Genomic DNA, 14,385 nt, shown 5'->3' on the forward strand with positions numbered 1-14,385 from the left:
GCCTCTCTTTGAAGTCCATGGTGCTTATCCTTCTCCCACCTTTCAAGTTTCTAAATCACCTCTCCTTACTGTCCAAGGAGGGTATGATCATGATTCCTTTCGTACTCCGAATAAACCAATCATCACTATGCAAGGAAGAAAACCTATAAGTCCTTATAGTTATGCCAAGCAATTAACTAGAGAGAGTTATCATGCGGTTGCCCATACTTATCACACCAGAAATAATAGGCAGCCTAATCCTCCTCCTGTTATTCCAGTTTCTCTTCCTAATCCTCAACCAATTCTTCCACAAGCTCCCCGTATTTCGCAAGTTATGGGTAAGGAATATGATCTCATAGAACAACTTAAAGCTACCCTTGCTAAGATATCCCTTTGGGATTTGATTCAAACTTCTTCTACTCATCATGGAATGTTACAAGATGCCTTGAAAGATTTGAATGTTCCTCCACCGAATACATCTAGTAATATAGCATCTTTGGTTAACTCTGTGATGAATCCTAAGGCTCAAATTGTGTTTACCCAAGATGAGTTGCCTACTAGTGAAATTCAACATCAATATGATCCCTTGATGATTGTGGTTATCATGAAAGACAGTGCTATAAGACGAACACTAGTAGATAATGGCTCTGGCCTTAATGTGTGTAGCATTAATATATTGCATAAAATGAATGTGGATACATCCCTCATTGAGCCTGACTCTCATCCCATTCGAGGCTTTGACAATGTGGCTAAGACTTCATTAGGTATTATCACCTTACCTCTCACAGTGGGACCTGTTACTTTGCCTACTCCTATCCATGTTATGTCGGGAAATTTAACATACAACTTGTTATTAGGGAGACCTTGGATTCACAGTATGCAAGCTATCCCCTCTACATTGCATAGACAAGTTAAATTTATTTATAACAATAAGACATATACCTTGATAGGTGATACTAATTTCCAAGCTTGTCTACAAACATCTACTTCCAAAGGGGGTTCTTCTAAGCCATTCTCATCTAGTGATGACTCTTTAAACAAGATACCTATCAATGAATCCTCGCTCTCTGATGATCAAAATTCTTTGGATGAGTTTGGAGCTCCTGAAGAAGATTCTTCTCGACTTGAATCTACACATAAGAAGGATTTTGATCCTGAGAAGGTTCTCGCAGAAGATGATTGGGGATCTCTTGATTTCAATCCCACCTTTGTAGGTGAATATAAGGTTCCTTCTAGAGAGCTTAAAGTTGAAAAGAAGGAAGAAGCTAAAAATCAGTCAATCTTACCTAAACCTATGAGTAATAATTTTGTGGCCGCTTCTCAAACTTCTTCTCCTCACACCTCTAATTCTGAAGAGTTTGATTCTTTGTCTTATGAAAAACCACCTTCTCTTTCTGAAATGGCTGATCGTTATGGTCGTGGTTTTCGCATTTTTGCTAAGCATGGGTATCATGGAAATGGTTGTGGCACTCACGAACAAGGGATAAAGGTTCCTCTAGAGAATAATTTTCATGATTATGCCTTTGGACTTGGCTATAATCCCTGCAAATGCACTAGAGCTTCTAAAAGACCATGCATTAGTGTTAATGCTATTTCTACATCTCTATTAATGCAACACCCCGAGTATATTGATGGGGATCCTTTGTGTGCCTATGCTTTGGATGTCTTCCCCACCGATGATGCTTTAGCTAAGTTCTTGGGAGCCTATGACACTCTTCCTCGTTATCATCACAATAGGGGACTTCCTTATTGTTTGAACACTGAAGCCTATTTTGGAAAAGAGATCGATAATGATGAGATTGTGAAAGAATTCCCTTAGTTAAAGGATACTCCTCAACAAAGTAATCTTCTTATAAGTGACACCATTTATGTTAAGATGGATCCTTGCAATAAAGAAAAGTCATTAAAATTGGAAAATGTTTGGATGAAGAGGAACAAAAACAATATGAAGATTTATTGCATGAATTCCCTGAGATCTTTGCTTGGACATACTCTGACATGCCTAGTATAGATCCTAAGATTGTCACTCATAATATTGTCTTAGTTCTTGATGCTAAGCCCGTGAAACAAAAGATTCAAAAAATGAATCCTAAGGTGGCTCTGCTTGTTAAGGCTAAGATTGAAAAGTTATTGGAGGCTGGATTTATCCGCCCTATTGACTATTCCCCATGGAATTCAAATATTGTCGCTGTGGCTAAACCAGATAATAAAATAAGAATGTGTACCGATTTTCAAGATTTAAATAGGGCTTCTTTAAAAGATGATTTCCCTCTTCCAAACATTGACATGATAGTTGATTCTACGGCAGGACATGCCTTGTTATCCTTCATGGATGGTTTTTCAGGATATAATCAAATTTTCATTAACCCTCAAGATCAATTCAAAACCACTTTCACCACTCCTTGGGGTACGTTTTGTTGGATAATGATGCCTTTCGGACTTAAAAATGCCGGTGCAACTTTTCAACGAGCAATGACCCTTATCTTTCATGATTATATGCATAAGATTTTAGAGGATTATGTTGATGATATTTTAGCCAAATCCATTTTTTGCATAAATCATATTAAAATCCTTCATCAAATCTTTGAAAGAGTTCATAAATATCACATGCGCTTGAATCCCCAAAAATGTGTTTTTGGTGTGGATAGTGGAAAACTATTAGGGTTCATAGTTTTGCATCGTGGGATTGAGGTGGACACTAAGAAAATAGATGCTATTGTCAACATGCCACCTCCTAGAAATGTGTCTCAACTTAAAAGCTTACAAGGAAAGATTCAAGCTATTCGTAGGTTTGTATCTCAACTTGTGGATCATACCTTTTCTTTTACTCAACTTCTCAAAAAGAATATCACTTTTCAATGGAACAAAGATTGTCAGCAAGCATTTGAAGATTTAAAAGTGTATTTGGCTAGTCCTCCTATTCTTCAACCTGCCGAACCTTCTAAACCCTTCCTTCTGTATACAGCTGCTTCCTCTCATGCTCTTGCAGCATTGTTGGCACAACATGATAAAGATGGTAAGGAATGTCTGGTTTATTACATAAGTCGTACCTTACTCGATTATGAGACCCGATATTCTGCAATAGAAAGACAATGCTTGGCCTTGGTGTTTGCGACTCAGAAATTGAGACATTATCTTTTAAATTCAGAAGTCCACATCATGGTAAAGTTTGATCCTTTGAAGCATCTTTTCTCTAAAACTGATTTATCAGGACGCCTAGCTAAGTGGGTTATGATGTTGACTGAATTTGACCTTAAATTTGTTTCACAAAAAGCGATTAAAGGGAAAGCATTGACCGACCACTTAGTTGAGGCCCCTTCACCTTTCTCCTTCCCTAATTCTGAGTCTTTCCCTAATGACTTCATTTTTTCTATAGAAAAAGATGAAACTTGGGAATTATACTTTGTGTCGTACAGGATCGGGGGTAGGTGTTGTTCTGATTTCTCCTACAAGGAAATCTATTCCCTTATCCTATCATCTAAATTTCCTGTGTACCAATAACATTGCTGAGTATGAGGCTCTTATAGTGGGAATAAAAGCAGCCTTAGCTCTGAATATAAAGCACATACATATTTATGGAGATTCTCAATTGATTATAAGACAAGTAACAGGACTGTATCAAGCAAAACAAGACACATTATCACAATATAAAGATCTTCTATTTCTTTATTACAAAAATTTGATTCTTATACCATGGAACCTGTTCCTCAAAAAGATAATCGACATGCGGACACAATGGCATGTGTGGCTTCTCTTGTATCTTTAGAGGACCCCGTGGTTGATCTTAAATTTGTTATTCACAACCTTATTTCTCCAGCTATCGTAGATGATTCTAGCTTGGTAAAATGTTGTGACTTTATAGACTCAGATGAATGGTATTCACATATCGTAAGATATTTGACCGATGGTACCTTTCTTGATTCCGCCAATAGGAACACTAGGGCTAGAATCCGCAAGCTGTCTGCTAGATATATCATTCTTTCTAATGTCCTTTACCGAAGGGGTTATGACAGTCTTCTCCTTTGTTGTCTTAACAAATCAGAAATCCCTGTTGCTCTTGAAGAGGCACATTCAGGTGCCTGTGGGGGGCATTTTGGAGGCAAATCCTTGGTTCAAAGATTGCTTCGTATGGGATACTATTGGCAAACTATGCAGAAGGATTCTTTTTCATTTGTTAAGAAATGTCATCAATGTCAACAGCACAATAATCTGATTCATGCTCCTACCTAAGAACTTCGTTCTCAACTAGCTTCTTGGCCTTTCTCCACATGGGGTTTGGATCTCATTGGTAAAATCTTTCCTCCATCTCAAGGACACACCTTCATTATAACTGCAACAGATTACTTTACGAAGTGGGTAGAAGCTATTCCCCTTCGCTCTACTACTGCTGAAGTGATTTCTCAATTTCTTCTAGAAAACATCATTTCTCGATTTGGGATACCTTCCACTATAATCTCAGATAATGGGACATCATTTAAGAACAAGGACGTGAAGAAATTCCTTGAGAAGTATCATATCAAACATCGATTTTCTACACCATACTATCCTCAATCAAATGGTCAAGCCGAATCATTCAATAAGATAATTGAACAAATTCTTCACAAAACCATGAATAAGCATGGTAAGGATTGGAGTAATCAGCTAATCTATGCTCTTTGGGCCTACGAAACGAGTGTACGAATTGCTACAGGAACTACGCCTTATAATCTTGTTTATGGTGCTGACGCTATTATGCCTTTAGAGTTAGAGATTCCATCACTTAGGGTTTCTCTCAAAGGTATAGTAGATGATGACTCTTATAGAGAACAACAACTTCAACAGCTTGAGATGCTTGATGAACAGCGTATAAACGCTCTTGAGCATATTCAAGCGTATCAAAAAACTCTACAACGAAGCTATAATGATAAGGTTATTCAACGTTCCTTCTCAGTAGGTGACTTAGTCCTCTATGAGAATTAGCGCAATGTGAATGCCTTACCTGCAGAAAAGGGAAAATTTAGTCCTAATTGGCTTGGGCCATATATCGTTATTGAAGATTATGGATCAGGTGCTTACGAAATAGCGGATGTAGATGGTACGCCTCTTAAAGAACCTATCAATGCTATGCACTTGCGTAGATATTATGCTTAATTCTTCATTCCTTATTTATCTTCTTTTCATTTCTTCAACTTTGGGTAATATGTTAGTATCTCCTAATTAGAGCAAAATAGAATTAAATGTTATGGTGTTTAATCTATATTGCTTCGTTCTTGACAAGCGTGTTTCTTTACTTTATAGTTTGCCTTGAATTCATTTATGTAAATTGTAAAAGATTTATATTAACATTATGCTAGCATATTTCGCAATGTCTTATGCATTAAGTAGGATCATATCATGTTGTGTTTAAGTTCAAAATTAAATCACATTAGTTATATGATTCTTAGACTTAATGCATATTTCTTCCCTATCATCAATGTAGTACTTGATTAAATATTTTAATTAAGTCACACATGTATCAATTTAATCATGGAGCATTGAGAAATCAATCACATGGAAATTAAATCCTGAACATACATGTACACCTACCAAATGTATTAGATTTAATCAAAGCAAAATATACATTGTTTTAAGCATTAAAGATAACACATTTGAGACAAAGAAGAAGCATGTATATATATATATATATGTGTGTGTGTGTGTGTGTGGATCGTATACAAATATAGGTCACTGTACATCCAAAATGTAACCTATCCTACAATCATCTCCTATCCCTAGGGCTGGTGGCTAGAGAGTGATGACTAGATGCTCCCTCCTGATCCGGCCGTGTAGGTGGACCCATAGGTGTGTAGTGCAATATAGACAGTGAGTGACTCCGAGAGGAACTCCTATGATCCCTATCCATAAGGATCGTGCGATAGGAGGTAGCCTCGACCTGAGCTGCTGCTAGATCTCACTGTGCTCATTGAAGGTTCTCTGATAGAACTCTTTCTCTCTCCCTCCATATGTCCACCTGTACTCGAAATGGGGAAAACAAGTCCTCATGCCGACCCGCGTTCCCCTGAGGCCTATAAGCAATCTGTGAGGAACTGGGGATCTCTGCTATCATGGAAATGTCTGTCACTGCTTGCTAAATCAGGGAATGCCACTCCTGCACATTAGCTATAGCAGTTGAACAAATTTTTGTATTAGTACCATTCTATATCATCAAAACATTAATCAATCAATATAAACCTACTATACCTGGATCTCCCTCACGCCAGTAGGGATCATGATATGGTAGCATTTGTGAATGGGAACTACTAGGCTCCCCACGCTCAAATAATCTATGCACGATGGGTGTAGGCTGACCCGTACTAGAAATAGGTCTCCGTATCGCCTCGTGTTCCCCCTTTTGGGGAATAAGAGGAGGATCCAAGGCTATGGTATCATCTCCTGAATGGTGGGGAGCTGCATTTGACCCCTCCTCATCATCTCTATCCTCCTCCTCCTCATCATCCTCATCCTCATCCTCATCCTCATCCGCATCCTCACCTACATCCTCGTTTTCCTCATTTCTATCTGTGTCCTCCTCCTCCTCCTCCTCCTCGGCACTAGGCTGATCTGCTGTGGGTGGATCAGGATCTCCTACCTCCTCATGAGCCTCTCCCTCCTCTAGCTCCTCCGACCTGGATCCCTGGTCCTCATCTCGGTCTCCATGTCTCCATGGGCCTGGATGGCCTGTCGGGTGATCTAGTGGAAAGATAGGCCCTGGGTATGATCTCATAAACCATGAGACATACCTGTGCTGTGCTCCAGGCTCTGCAGAGTAATCAGTGACCACATCCTGATTGGATCCCTCTATATCTGTAGTCTCGATGTCATCTATCATCGGTCTCGCTACTGCTCTAGGTCTGGGAAGGACTCATGAGTGTCGAGTATAGATGGGTACATCGGCTGGCACGCACTGCTCTAGCCCAAACTGCCTCCGTACTTGGTCGAAGTAGAATGGGACTATGATATGTGAATATCATCCCCGTAGTAGGCAGTTCCTCTATAGGCATGCTAACTGTCTCTCCATCCCATCCCATCTGTGCATCCACAGATAGGGTCTCCGTACGGTCACCTCGGCTATCAATCTATCAAAAATCACTCTCCTATATAGCAGATCTCCAAATCTCCACTCGCTGGTAAGTGGATAAGAAAACACCCTAGGTCACTCGCTAGCCATACTCATCGAAAAGACGACAGGCCTGGTGCATGTGAAGTGCTCAAATATCCACACCTGCAGAAGTGTGCATGTCATCAAGCTATAACCCTGTCCAAACACATACTCCTCAAGGTCGTGATAGAGATGTGCAAGCATACTTCAACCCCAAGCATATAATCTCTTGTGTCTCTCCATAGCTCTGATACACCATGTGAGACCCCCATGCATGTGCGTACCTCGCCCATTACGGTAGACGGCTAGTGCTATGATGGCGATCATAAGATGTCTCATAAGGGGCACCTCTCCTGTAGGATGTAAGAGCCAGCTAACCATGATGCGACCTCTCGTCTCGCTCGGCATGACTCTCCCTATGCAATATACCTACTCCCTCTGATGGTCCTCCATAGACCGATCGGTTGCATATGTCACAGTAGCTCCTCTGATAGGAAGACGAAGTATGTGGTACACATCCTGAAGTCTAACCGTCAGCTCTCCTACTGGAAGATGAAATGTGCATGTGTGAGGATCCCATCGCTCCATCAGTGCCATCAGCATCATAGGATGGAACCGAATGGTTGGCATGAGGATCGTATACCATAAACCCACGATCGACAATGTGTCTCTCTCTGCCTGAGTCAGCCGGGGAATCTGATCTCGCAAACTGCGAAGAATCTGTCCCGCCGTATGCTCTCTCATGTATGGGAGACCCTGCAACACAGAAACATAACTATAATCAGTACTCAATCATCAAAATCATTCATGCAAACTGTCTTACATCATATGCTAACCCTGATATCTCTCGCCAAGTCCTGATTAGGACCATGGCGCCCTATCAGGGACCATGGCGCCTTGAAGGGACCATGGTGCCCTGTCAGGGACCATGGCACCCTAAGGGGACCATGGCGCCCCACAGGGACCATGGCACCCTGAAGGGACCTTGGCGCCCCACAGGGACCATGGCACCTTGGGTGGGACCCAGGGTCAGATTCCAGGGCCCGCAAATGATCACAGAAAGTCAAATGTAGAAAATCAAAAGTCAACATTCAATCAACTCACCTCGTCCAGTGGCTCATCGTCGATCACGGCCTGGCACAGGATCTCAATCCTTGTGGGATGCTCCGGTCATCGTGAAGGCATGATGATGGCTATGTGGGCTCCACTGCAATGAACAATACTCAAAAATCAACAAAGTGACAAATGCAAATGTCACTTTCAAGGTATATACTTTCATTCCTTTACCTTTACTTTCAAAACCCTAATTTTCCTCTATCACTCATTTCATCATAACTTGAGTTTGGGAGATGCGATTTTCGAACTGTTTGTTGCGTAGGAATCTTATTTTCACTCCCCTACTCTCAGGATGTTCCAAAAAGTGCTCTGATGAAGCCTATTCAGTGAACATCCCTCATCAATACTCTCTTACACAATTTGTCATAAGTAAACATGCTACCCTGTTTCACCTCCCTAATAAGCAAGTCGAAATAGGGGGAGGCATATAGCTACTCACAAATTTCATCACTTTCCTTAGTAAGCATTAGGTGATTTTGTGATCTAACGTGTGTTTTGTAGGGTGCGGTTCCTAACTGTGTACTGCAGATACCGCTGGGGGCTTCATCAGACAACTTATGGATATATCATTTTTCAAATAATGTTTACTTTTCTGTACTTTAGCTTGCATATGCATGTAGTACTCATATGACCGCTAAAGTGGGGGCTAAATGTAGCATCGTAAATTGTACGCACTTGCTAGGGTGGTACAATTTCACACCTAGTTTAGCACCCACCTTGGTGCATTTTACATTTTGCAATGCATTTCTCCTTTAGCACTTAATTAACCAAATTAATTAGGTCTAAGGTCCTATTTGACCATTCTCCACATCATAAAGTTGGGCCCTTTCATTAAAGTGTGCCCTTTTCATTTTATTCCTCCAATACATCATTCAATCAAAAACCCTATTTAAGTCCTATTTTGAACTTGGGGGCTTGATTTCGGGGGTCAAAACATCTTGAAATCACCTGTAACTTCTGGATTCTCTCTAAAATAATCATATCCGACGGCCCTAAAAATTTGGTGAAAAGTTGTCAGGACCATGGCGCCCGGAGTGCACATGGTCCCAAACATTTTTCCTGAAATTTTAGGAGCACAGTCCAATCATAAAATAAAGCTTAAAACCAAGAAATTGGTGGGAAATTCAATCTCTAGGTCGGCCAAAAGATGAAATTATGACTTAGGGTTTCATACATAAGAGCTCTCTTTCTTCATTTGAAGGGATCTGGATTTTTGTTTTCAGGAACCTCATATGCAACAAAAGAGCAGATCTTTGAAGACTTCAACAACATTCAACATCCCTCTATCAAGCATTTATCAATTTCATTCATCCATTTAGGGCTTGGAAGACATTGAAGAACAATAGGAGATTACCGACTGAGGATTGGCTTGTACCCCTCCCTTGGGGGTTGGGTATGATTTCATGTTGTTTTCATGTCTTTGCATAAGCTTCAATACATCACTTATTCATGCTTTAGATCACTTTGCATCTTGATTTAGAGCATTTACATCATCATTTACAAGCAATTAGGGTTTACTTTCTAGGTTGCTCTAGTTTGCTTGCTTGCATTTTAGGATCTTGCGCACACACAAGGTCTGCACACACAATACATTTTACAATACAACTTGGATATTCATGGAGGTGGAAATCATCGAAGCGGGGGTTTGACTAAGGCAAAACCCTATATAGCTGCCCACACCCTTTTCAGATATAAGTGCAGGTTTCGGGACTCAGACGACGCCGCAGGTTACAGATCCAGGAAAAGTAGGTCGAGACAGCACTCCACACCAAATTGTAGAGCAAAAGACCTGGACATGGGTGTGGGGCGCCCTTGTCCTACCAGGATAGGGGCATTGGGCACCCTGGTCCTACCAGGACAGAGGCGCTGGGCGCCCTGGTCCTCCTGATAGACAACATTTTTGACAGTTTCTAGAGTGCAAGACAACAGTTTCAGGTGCATTTTCCGACACAGTATCAGGACAGTGGCGCCCGCACCCCCATCCTGAACATTTTCAATCAGATTTTGACTCTGGGTATACATCTACATTCTTGTTTTATCCTTGTGTTTACAGCTGTTCATTGTTTAATCTCAATTCTGCAATCTTGTTATTAGTTTATACATGCATTTTGGGATTAGGACTTGAACTTGTATCATTTTATCTTTCAATTACAACAAAGGAATAGAAATCCTAATAGGTAGCTCATGGCTCTCTCTTTCACAAAAAGAAGTAGCCAACTATGTGATACCTCTAGGCTCTTTCGTATTCCATAATGTGTGTCAAAAGGTAGGATTAGGGCATGTTAACCTAGTCTCGCTTTTTCCCCTACACAATAGGTTGGTAGAATATTAAGTTAGTTATGATTTAGCAACAATTGTTATGTAAAATAATTAATGAAACCTTAATTATGGAGAATCTATGTGTGATTCCTTTAAAGATTGAGATACATGGTAAGGAGAACTACATGGGACTTTGACCCATTTCTAACCAAGAACATAGGTGGTCCTTGGGTGAAGGATTCCCATGTGATCTCAAGTTTTTAGGGGTAGGGTATAGGGGTGGATAACTCCAAGGTACATAGTTATTCCTAACTTGTTGATGTTTCCCCTTTAGTAGGCTTCAAATGAGGCCAAAAAGGAATTATAAGAATATGGAAGAGTTAAGAAATCCTTATAGCTCATATTTGATATAATGTGTGTTTCTAAATGACAAGTTAATAAAGTGAATGGGTATAATACCTTATAGTTGGTTTGTTTATCTATTGAATAGAAACCATCTTGATTTGGATCCAAATGAAACTTAATCCTAGACCTATAAGAGTTTATGTAAATACTCCCTGACCTGTCTTGATTACAATATACTTGTTCTAAATTAGGTACCTCTTCCAGTTATAGTTCTAAGCCATGTAAAGGCATTGAATTTTATGGAAATGAAAGGAGATAGGACCTTATGAGGGCATATGTAGAGAATTGTATTCATCTAGCACATAGTCAATAATAAATACTCAAGAATAAATCCCATGGCCTACATAATATAAGCTTATCCAATCAAGATTTAAAGTAGTCAAGGAGTGTACTATGTTGATACTGTCAATCGTACCACCTAGTTAGCGGATGGTTACAACTAGTTACATGTAGATGAGGGATACCCCACATTGATCTAGGGTATTAGGAAGATTCTACTAGGATAATGTAGGATTTGGGACCAATAGAGCATGCCAACAATGGATGTCCTTGTTGCTTAACTATTTGATGGACTATAGGGAAGATAATTTCTAATGAATAATATTCATGTAATAAATAGACCAATCTAATTGGATAATTTTTGACATATCTTGATGTGGAAATAGTATACTTGGATTGTTTAGGTTGAGGATAAACACTCAATGTAGCATGAGATACATCAAATCCTATTTATACTTGCTCATTGCCATAGAAGATTGGGAAAAAGAATGTGTCCCATGGTGTAGTGTGTAGTGCATTGACAATCCTTTTATCTAGGATGCACTATTGGCAATTGGTAGCTAGTCATTATGGATATGTTGGTTCCTCACTATGTAAATGCTTGTCACTAGGTATCTGATGCCTACTGAAGCTAGTCACTATACATGAGAGGTGTATATTGAAGCTAGTCCCAATGAATATGTGATGGATTCTAGAGCTAGTCACTATGTATATGTAACGTAATCTAGAGCTAGAAATCATCAGTATGATATGTATGAGCTAGTCACTATGTGTATATGGAAAATGTGATCGAATCACTCATTATAAAATTATAAATTTTTGAAGGGTATGACCCTTGATGTAATTGCATATGTAAGTAAATTATTTGAAGAAAGATCAAAGATCTTATACAAGAGGAGACAATGAACTCCCTCTAAAATTCAAGGGCTAACTATAAAGTCTCTATCTCGTCTTGAATGGATACATAGGAAAGGTCATTAGGAATGAACCCTTAATGCTTAGGTTTAGGTCTAATGGGAATCATGATCTCAAGTGATTAGCACCTTTTACTGTAGGCTTAAGTGGTGATGTAGGTTTGTCACCACTTTGGTAATCGAAGAAATTATGGAGATGATGTTTCTAAGATAGAACAAAAAGCTTGGTTGATTAATTTGGTACTTGTGAAATTAAAAAATAAAATAAAAATAGTAGCAACTAAAGGGTGGTTATTACATACCCTACTAAAATTATTTTTACAAAAGAGTGAAATTATTTAAATATTAAAATTAATTTTAATGTTCAATTAAAATTAAATGAAATATTTTTATTTTGATTTAGGGATGAATTTTTTTGTTATTATTAATTAATTTTTTATTATATAAATTTAGATCTATGTCTATTAAATTAGACTAAACATGCACATAAAATTGAACTAGACATGTGTATTCGTACTAGTTCAAACCATATGTTTGTTATTGGTGTGCTTCACTAGAATGCATCCCTAAAGGAAGGTGGTTTGTATATATTTTATTTATATTCCTCATATGTGATGAATATTCTCTTTGTTAAGCCCTTGGATGGCCCAATTTAACAAATATTAACAAAGATCCATGCTAAAAGACAATCATGCAAAAAAAATCTAAAAAATGATGTAGGAAGATAGAATGTCGATGCATTGATTTTGATTCTACCGTTATTATTATTCAAAATTTTTTTATTCTCAATCTTGTATCATTTAAATTAATTAGGTTTATTCCTTAAATTCACCACCCTATTATGCATTTTGGAATAGTTTATAAATTATTCCATAGTTACTAGTGAAAAATGGTTGTAATGATTTAAACTTGACTTTTTTTATTTAATAGATAAAAGTTCAAATTCACACAGATAAGAATGACCTCTTTCATTTCTAAACTTGCATATATGAACCACTATGGTGGATAATAGAATATAGGATTAGATCTAATTATTGGGGATGCATTGAGATGACATAGGTCTTTGATAGGTAATTTGCTACATTTTGCATAAATATGTGTGATATCTTGTACACTAGTTGTTGTGATCCCAAACTATAAAGGAAATGAGCATGAATATATCATTTTGACCATTAAATTTTCCTTCAATTTGACTTATGTTTAACTAGCATTATGTTGCATGTTAAAAAAAAATCAACTAGTCAACATGCAAATTAAATATTCCATATAGTCAAAAAGAGGACATGGTCATGGATCTTTATCATGTGTAATATCCTCATGATGAGTGTGTTGGCAATATTACAAGGATATTAAGAAGGTTGTTGATGATTATGGACATAACTGATTAAAGATGTTTTACTGTCTTGATATTATTATTTTGTCATTGATGTCAATAAATTGATTTTCTAATTCAGTATGATGTTGCCATATCTTAAGAAATATGATATGAAGATTATAAAGAAGTCGATAAAGACACAGGAAAGAATATGATGAATAAGGGGATAATTTATTCAATGGGCAACTCTACCGAGTCAGACAATGATGAGATCTTGATGTTTTAGATTGTTTTAACATCATACATATGTTGTAAAATGTAAAGGTTAATACTATACTATGTTATCAAGCAAAGAACCTAGTTGGTAAACCCTAAGGAACCTAGTCGGTAAACCCTAAGGTTATCACAGTCAGTTAATGAAGACAAAATGTCTACTGAGTAAAGTTTAGTATTCACCGAGTTGTAACCGAGCTATAACAAAATGCATTAAATGTTTACATGTGATATTTAATGAAAGATGCTGATGAGTTGGAGTGGATCAATGATTGGCAAGTTGTAGAAGAAGTTTGTTATCGAATCTAAGGCAATGGAAAGTTGGCAAGAAGATCTATAGCTCAAATTAAACTGCATTACCCTAACACAAGTTCCAAGGTGAATGTGCAAGTTCTGAGGTAGGGTAAAACATTTTCAAATTGAAAGATACAATGAACCTGGATAAGATTGAAGATTTGATGGCTATGATTGATCATGGGAAATGTGATCAATGAGATTAAGTGGTTAGAAGATTGTTTATAAATAAGGAACTGTTGATAAACAATGTATGTGGGCAAGTGTATATACAGGGATGCTACATAGTGATTACCGAGCACAGAAGCTTGAAGACCTGTTAGAATAATAGAGTATTGATGCCCAATAGATAGACAAGATTAGTTCTATGTCTAGATTGTATTGAACAAATAGGAGTCTACTTTAGCATTTTAGATGTGAAGTTGTAGATAGAT

The sequence above is a fragment of the Cryptomeria japonica genome, chromosome 4 (genome assembly GCF_030272615.1).
Source record: "Cryptomeria japonica chromosome 4, Sugi_1.0, whole genome shotgun sequence".
NCBI lineage: Eukaryota > Viridiplantae > Streptophyta > Pinopsida > Cupressales > Cupressaceae > Cryptomeria > Cryptomeria japonica.